This window comes from Bactrocera tryoni, chromosome 4 (genome assembly GCF_016617805.1).
Source record: "Bactrocera tryoni isolate S06 chromosome 4, CSIRO_BtryS06_freeze2, whole genome shotgun sequence".
Taxonomy (NCBI): Eukaryota; Metazoa; Arthropoda; class Insecta; order Diptera; family Tephritidae; genus Bactrocera; species Bactrocera tryoni.
Genome location: NC_052502.1, coordinates 31,604,358 through 31,617,454, shown reverse-complemented (window position 1 = coordinate 31,617,454; position 13,097 = coordinate 31,604,358). Strand labels below are relative to the sequence as shown.

At 36.7% G+C, this 13,097-nt stretch overlaps 1 non-coding gene across 1 annotated transcript; it reads right to left on the bottom strand.

Annotated features, from left to right (window-relative positions):
* Positions 1-8,995: 8,995 nt before the first annotated feature.
* Positions 8,996-9,067, bottom strand: Trnah-gug. Its single transcript has one exon. It is a non-coding gene; the product is annotated as a tRNA-His (tRNA).
* Positions 9,068-13,097: the final 4,030 nt, after the last annotated feature.

Genomic DNA, 13,097 nt, shown 5'->3' with positions numbered 1-13,097 from the left:
ACCGCACGATGATTGCCGGATTGAATTGTAATCAACTGTGACGATGAGGCCACGGCGATTATAACAAAAACATACTAGATTAAACAGTGCAACAAAAAAGATAGTGCAAGGTTGGATTTATTAGTGGATATACGTTTTTACGTGAATATGTATAGGGTGCTTTTTTGGAGGTAAATTTTTTTTTAAGGAAACGTAGGAAAATTAATGAAATTACAAATATAGATTTGGTTTTTGTATAGTTGGTTAGTTTCATTAGTGCATATACGAATAAGTATAGGGTGTTTTTTGGGGGTAACATTTTTTTTTAAAGAAACGCGGAAAATTGGTGAAGTTATAAATATGGATTTTGTATTGTTGGTTGGTTTCATTAGCGCATGTGCGAATATGTGTAGGGTGTTTTTTTGGAGGTAAATTTTTTTTCTGCAAGGAAACGCGGAATTACAAGTATGGATTTGGTTTCTGTAGTGTTGCTTGGTTTTATTAGTGGTTACACGAACTCAAATGAAAATGTATAGGGTGTTTTTTGGAGGTAAACTTTTTTTGAAAGAAAACCCAGGAAAATTAATTAAATTATTTGGTTTTCGTAGGACAATTATATGGTTGTTTGTTTTTGAAAGAATTTTCGGGTTTAAGGTAACTGAGGTTCTTCAGGAAATTTGGTTCAAATTTGTACAACTTCCTCAAACTTAATTGATTTTTAATAGCTGATAATGCCTCTTAGATTGATTTCCAACTCCTCAGTAGCGGTCGTCTCGTCATCATAGCCCATTTACTTAAAGGATCTTTAGAAAAAGAAATGTAATGGAGTAAAACCGTAGTATTTAGAATCAAATTTGCTGTTCTATGATTCGACCCCAAGACTTTATCGTACAAAAAAAGATGATTTCGTGCTTTCATAACTTATTACAACCTTGGGGGGATTTATGTTTAATCGTTAACGGAGATTCGACGATAAAGCAGTAAATATAGACCTCTCATACAGTACAGGTATTATGGAAAGTAAATTTTCTGGGTTTCTGAACACCTTTGTGGAATAAAACCCGATATTAATTCCCAAGGGGCATTTTCTCTCCTTCTAGAATATTCTATACCTCTTAAAACGCCACCCTATATTTTTATAGGAAATAAAATTTAATAATTTTATGGCTTGGCTACACTTTTTAAAGTTATTTATAGCCATAATATGATTTGAATAACTTTACAAAATATCCAACTGAAAAAGAAACTAGTTATAAACCACCCTACAACTAGTACCACTTCGAACCTTACTTGTTTTTTTTTTTTTTTTTTTGGTTAATTGCTTCCATATTTTTCTGGAAATATGCCCGTCCTAGACAATGTTTCAAATAATATTTCAAAAGAAAAAAATCGAGTTACTTCCTATACATTTCAGTTCTCTTTGAAGTAGGGTTGTATTTCAGTTCAAAAAATCTAGATAGGACCGCTTTTTTGTGACTAGCTCTCCATTAGTTGTAAATCAGTAGTAGTACTGTAGAGCTCCAAGCGTCTGCTGGGTATGTCTACTTGTGCACATATCAGTTAATCCATATATTGTACACCCTGTAATTGTTGGCAGTTATTGGCTTGGTAGCTGTTATCCTTACGCGGCGGCGCGATCGACTCAATTAATCGCATCACCTCTATCTGAACGCAAATTTTTTGCAATCAAGTGGATTAATGAATTTTTATTTACACACTCAAACGTGATATCGATCGATTTATTCGACAGATTGTTGTGCTTTTCCTCTTCTTGTTTTCCCTTTTGTTTTTTGGGGTTCATTAAATTGCTCAATACTTGGCCTTACTAGTGCTAGCGTGACCACTTGAACAAGTGCATATATAGTAGAAAAATTTACTTGTAATTTTGAGAGGCGTTACTGAACTTATTTGGGTTATGAGATAATGAAAATTGGCAAAAATTCCAATTTAATTTTCAGCGTATGAAAAGACATAAAAAATAATTTATAAATCGCATAAATTTTGCTGGTTATTACTTTAATAATTTTATTACGCGGAACTTTCAAAATTAATTCAGTAGCGAAATCGATAAGTTTCGAAAATTTTGATGTAATTTTGAGGAATTTATTGATGATTGGCCTCTATTCATAGATGATTTTATGCTAATTAAAATTTGAGAGAAACTTTATATTATTAAGTTCAATTATTAAATTAGATTAAAACTAAAATTATTCTTTCCTTGTTTGGAGTGGATTGCTAGTCCGGATCGGGTAACTCTAAACTTTTAATACTTTTTACATTGAAAGGAGTATCTGCATACAGGATCTATATTTGACTTGAAATATCCGGTAACGTGTGTTATGAAACCTCTGATAGAATCCCAGTATTTCAAAGTTTCATGTTTAAAATATCTTTGTTTGGAAATAAAAATCAGAGAATATCCAGATTTACTTCTCACATGGGAACTCACGAAGGAAATTTATTATTATTATTTAGAAATGGTGAAGATGCCGTGCTGTAGAGTATATAAATTGTGACAAAAGAGTACCCGAAATTGTAAATATTTAATTATTCATGAATATTTATTTTGTCGCCTTCAAAGTAATCCCAACCAAATGTAATACTATTTGGGATGGCTTTCGATTTCTTTAGCGAATTTTGTTATATCTCCTAGACCGACTGAAAACAGGTCCCTCGGAACGGCAATTTCTGTATGGGGACCAAGAAAAAATCACTGGTGAATACCATGGATGATCGATGGTATCCATTGGGTTTTTGGTTTTAAATTTGGTCACAATCGTTTATCGATGCGATGGTGCATTGTAACCGTGTAAAATCCATGAATTGTTCTTACACATTTCCGGCCATTTTCAAAGGATGTTCTCACGTAAATTCCTCAATATGGCCAAATAGAACCGTATGTTCTTCCAGAACAAATTCAAAATGCGCCAAACTACGAATATTGAAAAAAAAACAATCAGCATCACTTTGATTTTTGAGCGTGTTTGGCAAAAGTATGTCCAAAGCGACCTGCTAAGGTAGTCTTGTTGAAAAAAAATCAGTTTTATCGGGACGAGCCGAGCAAGAACCGCGTGTCATACCCGAAATATCTATCAAAGTCATTCGAACGGACTCGCCAAGGATGTCGAGCTCTCTTGTCATCTCTCTACACTTGCCTGACTATTTTCAAGCATCATAACCCTCGAAGGTCGTCTAGAACCAGGCCTGTTTTCAACGATCTCTCGACCGTCTTTGAAGGCTTTGTACACTCGTACTAGCTTGTGGTTGTAAAACTGAATCACCGCAAGCCTTTTCTAACATATGATCGCGCTCCTATTTGGCATAGTAATTAAGGACAGTCCTACCAACTTAGCAAAATACATTTCTTGGAAATATTATTTATCCGGGGAGTTTAACTACAATTTCTGGGTGCTCTATTGTCACAATGTATATAATCTTGCTGAATAGTTTATATTCTCCTCAAGGTCCCCAAAAAGAGTTTATATTAATTTTCTATTTTCGTCTTCACAATAAGCTACTATGCAAATAATGCATTCAATAGGTTCATATTCAATAGGGTATAATCCTAGTAATAGATAAATTATTTAGTATTTAATTTAAGTATGATCCGATGTCCAGTTTCACTATTGTGGTTCTATGCAACTAAACTCGACATTCCTTTAAAAGTATGCAAGAAATGTCGTTATATGTATTTTCAAGGTATTTTTTGTATGTTAATATTCTTGTTTAACAATATTTTCGCCTTTTGCAAAGGTAAGAGTAGCGCACCTGCAATCTCATCAGTATAAATCTCCTTGCTGATCGCTTTAGATTTGTTTTTTTTTTTTGTAAACTACGTAGGAACTCTATCTATTAAGTATAATTTAATTTGTACGCTAGAGTTACATTTTGATTCGTGGTTTATTTTCTACACTCTATTCAGAAGCGAAAGAGCATTGGGTGTTGAATCAAGTGAATCTAAAGCCTTCAGAAACAAGTATAAAATTAACACTTATTAAGAGGTAAACATAGTGTTGGTTTGATCAAGTTAAATATATTAAATAAGCATGTAAAAGTACGACAAATATTAATGGTAAAGATTGCCTACGAACTAAATGAGACAAAACAAAAAAAACATGAGATTACAGCTGCGCATGCAACAATCATATTACTAGGGGGTATATCAGAAGGTGATATCGTGTTTAGCGAAAACTAAAAGATGGAGAAAAGATAGCTTTCTGGTACGCAATTTTGCTATAACAAATATTATACGTGAAATGTTATATGGGTTCAAAATAAAAATAGCAACGAACTGTACTTAAAAATATATAAAATGACGGTTCTTGATCATTCTCTTCTGAATAAATGAGACATGTTTCGCGCATCTCTGAATATTTGAGAATCATGGTCTTTAGACCCACACTTAAATGTATTTAATAGTTTTTAGGTTAGGTTAGGTTGGAAGAATCTGTTGAGCCTCGCATAAACTAGTTTTGGTTATTTGCGATACCAGATGGAGTTCATTTACTAGGTCCCCGAAGATAACTATCGACATCTCCTTCAGAGTATCATTTATCGATTTACCGAGTTTCACACAGAATTTAATCGCGTACCTCTGGTCTAATGAACGCCGCATTTTCGGGTTACCCCACTCACAGAAATACGTCGAGCGAAAATGTTTGTCCTGATTCTCCAGGTGCTCGGAGACAACTGACCCTCTACCGAATTCAATAGGTGCGCGCACGCTCCGAAGTACAGTCCCGGCAGAAGAAAATCAGCCCTATTATTTTCCGGACAAACCCTGTAAGGAAACATTGGAAATATTATCTTTCGGATGAAATTTCTATATTTATACCCTAACTGAATGATCGGAATCAAATGCTTGCATAGGAAACTTCCTCATTTGACGATATATCTTCACGAAATTTGGTATGAGTTATTGTTCATGGAAATGATGTAATATCGGAAATAATTGCTCAGATCGGCTTGCCATAGCATATAGTTGCCATACAACCCGAACGATCGGAATCAAGGGCTTGTATGGAAATCTTTCACATTTGACGTGGTATCTTCACGAAATTTGGTATGAGTTATTGTTCATGGAAATAATATAATCTCCGAAAAAATTCTTCAGATCGGATTACTATAGCATATAGCTTCCATACAAACTGAACATGTGTATTACTAAAAGAAAAGCACCTGTGAAGGGTATATTAGCTTCGGTGCAGCCGAAGTTAACGGTTTTCTTGTTTTATTTCCAGAAAGGCACTGTCAATCGTATGTAGTCGACTGAGAGCCCAGTAAAATTAAGCATTTGAGCTATGAGCCTATGGACTGTAGTCTCTTAAGTAAATATAACCCCACTTTGTCATTTATTTATTTTTATATTTTAAATATATATTTCTCAAGATGCACACCAAAGTTTAAAATTCCCTACAACCTATTCAACTGCTTAAACAATTTCCATACACCATAATAAATCACATTAAAATTACTTTCCCTACAGACTGCGGTCCAAAAAAATCCTCAATTAAAGGCTCCTAAGTAGATGAGTATCTGCGAAAGCCAAACAAGCAATTTGCAATCGTTTTCAATATCAAGCGATCGCTTGTTTTCGGCTGCATCGATGAATCAATCGCTTGCATGTATCGAACTAATGGCATGGCATTGCATAATGCAGCCGCCAGCAACAACGAACACTCAAAAAGCACTGAAGACACGCTTAATTCTATGCGTTGCTTGTTGGCTAATCTTGCGTTTATCGCATGTTTGCAACCTTCACGGGACATGCTTTATTACACATGCCACATGAGTGCGAGGAAACACACACGCAGGCGCACTAAAATATGTAAATCCATCACAACAACTACACACCAAGAATTAAGCAACAAATCTAAAGATTTTCGGACGCTTATCAACGCCACCAGCATCAGCAGCCAGCAGCCGTCGTCGCCGCCGCACGCACATTAGCATTAGCCTTAACGGCATCGCCGCCGACTGCAACAAAGCGAAACGCTTCAAATTCATTCGTTGCGCACGCGCATCCTGTCCGCCGCTCTTTGGCAATTTGATGTTTGGCTGTTTTTCTTGAAAAATATGCAAATTAAATGTAAATAAGCTTGCAACTATTAAATGAACGCTTTGTTGCACGTTGCCTCCACTTGCAACTTGTTTTTGTAGCAGCGGCAGCGGGTGTATCTCGCGCAATCGCATTGATCATTTGCTGTTGATTGGCTGGCTAAATACCGCTCCGCGTTCATTTGGCGCATTTCATTGTTTTGTGGCACTTCGGTTGTCGCTATCGACAGGTTTCTCGTAAAATTTAACAGTTTTGCATGCAATCGATAATGTTGCATCTTTTGCGTTGCATATTTTATTGAACATAAATCTACAATTGTTTTGTCAACGTGATAATTCTGAAAGAGAATTGGCTTGCGGCATTAATTATCTCTTCTTTTCGAGTAAAATTTCCTCAAGAATTTTTATGTGAAGTCTTTCTTTATTTGCTCTCATCAAAGTTCAGTTTGTCGTGGAGGTTTTTGACGGCTTTTTGTTTGATGGCAAGAGATATCTCGTCTTGCCAGGCCCATTTGCTTCGCTTCCTTATACATTCTGGAGAAAGCAGAACTACACAAGCACACGGTTGTTGAGGCCAATGATATCAATATGATCGGCGTAAGCCAGCAGCTGTACACACTTATAAAAGATAGTACCTTCCTTATTCAGTTCTGCAGCTCGAATTATTTTCTCATGAGCAGATTGATGAAGTTGCACAAAAGGGAGTCGAATTGCATAAAACCACACTTGGTATCGAACGGCTCGGTAAGTTCCTTCCCGATCCTGACGGAGCTGTTGGTATTGTTCAACGTCAGTTTGCACAGCCGTATTAGTTGTGCGGAGATTCCAAATTCAGACATAGAGGCATAAAAGCAGCTATTTTTCGAGCTGTCAAAAGCAGTTTTGAAATCGACGAAGAGCCGGTAATCCAACGACCCCCGCCGCTTTGTTGTTATTCAGACGGGTAATTGCTATTCGAACTTCTTTATGGTCGGAGAATGGAATCGCCATCTATTGGGAAATCGTGTTCGCCATCTCCTTGTGTTATGCTTTCACTGCCATTCAGCCTGCTGGAGAGGTGTTCCCTCCATAATTTCAGTATACTCTGGGCATTAGTCACTATATCACCTCTGCGGTTTCTACAAGAGTATGCTCCGAAAAGGATATACATCGGACAACTTCTGAAGTTTTTTGTCACAAATTCTTCTCGCTTCCCTCTTCAACTCTCGGTATCTATCGCACCCAGCAAGTGTTGTGGTCGATTGTAACTTTGCGGCACTCCTCATCGGACCACCTTAATACGTTAACAGTGGTCGTCATCAAAAGGAGTTCTATCATTCAAGGCTGTTGTGTCCTCTTAATTGGGGGTATTCTTTTTTACGTGGCCGGTCTCAAACTCAACGCACAACCCTCAGGAGCGGATTCGCTTTCGAACTTTAGCTCGGCTTCAAATGGATGCTTTCTGGATACCCAGGGGTACTTGGTCTATGACCGGAAATCGTGAGCTGCTTGATGTAAATGATATGCACATGGCTCCATCTTTCACAATATCAGAAAAAATATAAACAAAAAACCCTTTAAATATTTTTGGAATTTCATGAGGTCGCTAATTATTGATTACTCTTGCTAACAGGTGCTACTTCGGACTGGGTAGGCAATTGAGAGTAAAGTCCTCTCTCGACAAACAAAAACCAAATTTTATAAGTCACTCAATATTTCCGTCCTGCTATATAGTGCAGAGGCATGGTCGATGACAACAACTGATGAGGCGACGTTTCGAGTGTTCGAGAGAAAAGTTCTGCGAAAAATTTATGGTTGGCCACGGCGAATATCTCATTCGATGGAACGATGAGCTGTATGAGATATACGACGACGTTGACATAGTTCAGCCAATTAAAAAACAGTGACTTTGCTAGCTAGGTCATGTTGTCCGAATGGACGAAAACACTCCAATTCTGAAAATATTCGACGTAGTACCCACCGGGGGAAGCAAAGGAAGAGGATGACCTCCACTCCGTTGGAAGGACCAGGTAGAGAAGGACCTGGCTATGCTTGGAATCTCTAATTGGCGCCAAAGACTGGCGCGCTGTTATTAACTCGGCTATAATTGCGTAAGCGGTGTCTACGCCAGTAAAGAAGAAAAATAATTATTGATTCCGATCAAACTCCAAAGGTCTGTTAGCAGCTGCTGCTGGCTAAGCTTGATTTCTGTAGGCTTCCTTAGGTGAGAACGAAACCAAAATTAAATTTAAAATTATAGATCTTTAACAAAATGATAGTATCATATGCGTAATTAGCGGCGTCTATATTTCGTCCAAGTGTTTGAGAAAAATTTTGAAACTTTCAGCGAATCATTGCAACATACCTTAAAATGAATATTAAAAGTAACTTACGAAGTTTGGACGAAATTCATGACCTTTGTCTGACTCCTACCCCGCCTCTTTTAATTGTTTTCCACATATGTAACTGTCTTATAAGAGGTGGGCGTAGTTATCAATTGATTTCAGCCAAATTTTTCTAAGCGCATGAAGGTGTTGAAATGCCAGTTTTCTGCAAGTTTGGTTGAAATAAACTACGTGGGTGGCGAAGTTACTTCACCCAATCACTTCTTAGTAACTGTTTAGTTTTGTGTTTTAATTTGGAGTTGAGGTATAACACTTCAGAGTTTTTCAATTAACGGCGTTTTGTAGGTGTGACAATGGTTTAATTCCGCTCATCTGTAATACCACCTACTTATGTTGCCACTTGAATCTTTAATATTTGCTTTTATATATCCCAAACCAAAAATTTAATCTCATAACTATAAATCTAATAAAGTAAGATCGTGGATATTTGCCCTGACTAAAATTTGAATTTGAAAAATGCAATAACATACACATATTTCATTCTTCTTAAACCTGTTGATCATTCTTCTTATACAATTTTCCAAAAATATTAACAAAAAACTGCTTCCATCCGTGACAATGCTCCCGAGAAGCACTGCCGTGACCAGGATTCGAACCTGGGTTACTACGGCCACAACGTAGGGTCCTAACCACTAGACGATCACGGCTGTTGGAAGCTTGTCTCAAACCACATTAAATACTCGCATTCAGCCAGCCAAAATCGTATAAGCAAATGCAAATGTGAAAAAGTATAATAAAAGAAACCTGCTCTACATAAGTATGTAAATCCATTAAATCAACCAAACAACAATTCAATTGAGTCCAACTACAAGCGTGGAAAATTAAGTCATTAGAAAAGTGAAAGGTTATGAAGCTGTGAGGCACACTGCAATTGTGGCGTGATACATATTTGGTGGGCATAGAAATAGACACAGAAGTAAGGTTTTTGTTGAAACTGAATTAAAAATAAGAAAAATTGCTTTCATTATTACGAAAACTTTAATATATTTTTATATTACCGCCTTTTGGAGACCGAATGATGTTTTGGACAGAATTTTTCAGAAACCTTCATATAATATTTTACTTTAAAGTTGCACGATCCGACTTTCCCCTTTTGGAAATATTTTTTTTTTTTTTAATAATATCTTTTTCAATGAAACCTAGTTCTAGTTCTAGGGTATCCATATTTTGGTACCTTGATCATTTGTCATTCAAAACTATTTTTACCCCACTAAAATTTTGCAATTTGAACTTTTATCCATATATTCAGTATCTGAAAGCTTGAATAGATTTGGTCCTATTTGGACAATAGTTGGTCATAATGTGAACTCATACAGACAAAAAAAAAACTACATTTTCCCTTATTTTAATACAAATCATTATTAAACCTTCCAAATAGGCTCGTAAATCAATCCAGGCAAGACAACTCTTAATCTACTTTCTCATACTCTTGTGGTCTCGGCTGGGATAACCTTCAGTGACCTCAGCGATTTTTTTTTCCGATATCTGCTCATTTTTTGAGCGTCATTAGATGCTTATGCGACACGACTTGTCTCTTCGTCAGTAGTGATGCGTTTGATGTATGTAGGGCCTCCAGCTATGTCGTCAACCATGTTTGCGGCCGCTACTCGACGTCAGTTTTGCAAAAAAGTCTAGTCTTTTGGTACGAATTTGGAGTTTACACGCTTCATACCCAAAATTTTGACCAAAAACTGTTGAGTCGATCCATAAGAGTTGTTCAGATCCTTTTCTATCTCTCTGATACTCACGACGATTTTCAAGCACTACTTTTTAACATTAACAATTGGCGTATAGTCGGCTCTTATGAGCAAATTTTCGATGAATACTGAATTCTTTGGCTTAGCTTGATATCTGAAGAGTGTTGTCTGGGAGAAAAAGGCTTAGGTTGAAAGTTAGATCTAAAACCCACCGCCGTCCAGGTTTTTCAATCACAGTGAAAATATTATCTGTAGTGAAATATCGCGAATCACTACTTTAAAGGAGCCAGGATAAAAATTGAACGGTACACGTTTTACCGCCAACTTTTCGTTCAAAACCCTTATCTAAGGACCTAACCGACCTATATCGACCAGATTTGCTACAAACTATTACCGAAACATTCCTAAGTTCTAGTGTGAAAACGTACGAAATCGAACCACAACCACGCCTACTTCTAATAAAACACAAGTCTAACTTTACTTTGATGTTTTCAATTTTCAGTACGCAAATCACGCACCCACAAATATATCGGGATAAAACTTTGTCCAAATAGTGCGCTTAGTGCGATCGAAACGATTCAGGCTCCCGAATGTATGTATCAAAGTTCCAATTGCAAACTTTGTATCGAAAATATTGGTCAATTTGTGGGATATACATTGATTGCATTATAAAACTCATAGAGAATCCATATCTGATAATAATATGTTCGTGTATTCGTTGAATCAGATGAATAAGTCCCTTAGTCCCCTTATACCTAGCAGAAAGACTCTCAAAAATCCAGTTAAAATACCGCATGTATCGGCTAAAAAAATGGTGAAAACTTGCTCTAGACCTTATATAACACCGCAAACCTTTGTTTTTGAAGAAATTCCCCTGCCTTTGATGCTGGCAAGTCACAAGAGTAGGACATGTTCGGTTACAGCCGATTTTAATTTTCCTTACTTGTCATTTTAAGAGGTTACATAAGTTTTCTTGGGTCAAAAACAATATTTCATCGACAATTTTTTTCTCATATAAAACAAATAAAACATATAGAATTTGTTGTTGTTATAAACATACACTATTAAAAAAGAAACTCTGAACTTTTTTGGAAAACATATTTTAAACTCGGCCATTGCGACATCACTCCCGGTGAACCCTCTGAAAAAAGATGCGCCGCGTTGGCAGGATAACTCCTTACTGGATCATCTAAAACGTTAGCTGAGAACTTGGAAGAAAAAACTGAAAATTGAATAGCAGACAATATTCCAAAAAAAAAGAGATTTTTTGTGAAAGTTTCGCGACATTTTATTTTTTCAAATAGTTGTAAGTAAAAAAAAATCTCTCGTTCAAATCTTTAAGAATTGTATCTTAAGGACCTGTGTAAAATTTCATGAATCGGTTGAGTAGTTCTCGAGAAATTTTTCTAACCGATTTCAAAAACATAGTTTCGAGAAAAACACTTAGCCAGCTAACCTCGAGCGCACAAGCTCTCAAGGCTGTATCTCCGAAACTATTACACAGATCAACTTGAAAATTTACGACAATATTCCAGAGGCGTTTAATAAGACCAGTGAAACCCATTAATGGTGTCAAAAAGCGGCATAAAATACTTTATAATGGTTTGTCAAAAAAGTCTTACGGTATTTTTATTGAATTTTTCTATTTTTATTGAAATTGAAATGAATTCTTGATGACTCTTGCCCAGCTCTTGACCGATGCTACGGCTGCTACTGTGCCGGTCTCTTTCGACCAATTCAGCGATTTTATGGCAATTTTCGACGACAGGTCTTCCGGAGCGTGGCGCATCTTCGACCACCTCTACACCAGAACGAAAACGTTGAAACCATCGTTGTGCGGTGGAAATGGAAACTGTATCGTGTCCATAAACTGCACAAATTTTATTGGCGGCTTGAGATGCATTTTTGCCTTTATCGTAGTAGTACAGTAAAATATGCGGTATTTTCTCTTTATTTTGTTCCATGTTTGCGACGCTATAACTCACGAACGACTTAAAAGAAACGACAATAAATCAAACACGAGTTAGCGCGTGAAATGGGCTTTCCAAAAAGGTATAGCATGACCCGATGCGATGAATAAAACTAGAACTACGCGCTTTCAGCGCCAACTAGCGAAAATACCGCAAGACTTTTTTGACAGCCTCTTATCTTTCAAAAATCTTTGAGAGAAATTTAGAAAATTCTGAAGGAAATTCTATATTTCTTGAAAGAAAATCTGATTAAAAGTTTGCATGAACTTCTTTACGATTCTATCCTCTCCTCTCCTAGTACTATAATTTAGTGTTTTGCTATAATATAGTAATTTTAGTGAATCTCACATGGGAATACTCATTTACGTCTTTTTGATTTTTTTTATTGCGTGGCACACAATTATGTAAATATATACATATTTCAAATATCAATCAATTTAATATTTCTGAGATGAATAAAAGCAGATTTCATGTACGAGTACTTATCTGCAGCCCATCAACAATTACAGACTTACTGGGATCCAAGCAATCGTGGTGGTCTTTTTACAAACGCACTAATAACGTACACAGCTCGATCGTCCAATTGATTTCTTTGTGTATGATTGATTGCCAAACTCCAAAAAGGAAAAATCAAAATCACTTGAAATCTCGACAAAGAAACGATAAAAATCGCTTGATAAAAAATCGCCATAATCAATGCTGATCTCGAAAGAGACTGCAAATCAGCAGCGACAGCGCTCATTAGTGGAACGATGGACGCGCAGTGATCCTCAAACACACACTCTGTGTACAACTGTGGTGGGTAACGAACGCGGTGCAGACATAAATCCTAATCCTGCAACTGCGAAAACATAATAAATCCTCGAGTGAGCGCCTCTTCGCATTCGCGCATGTGGGTACACGTAGCATTACAACAGCAATCTGGCCACCACTTAATTTGAAATACATCATAGGGGCGAATTTGTCTTACTTATACACCGGCCTCGTCGCTTTACCGTTGCTTACAATAA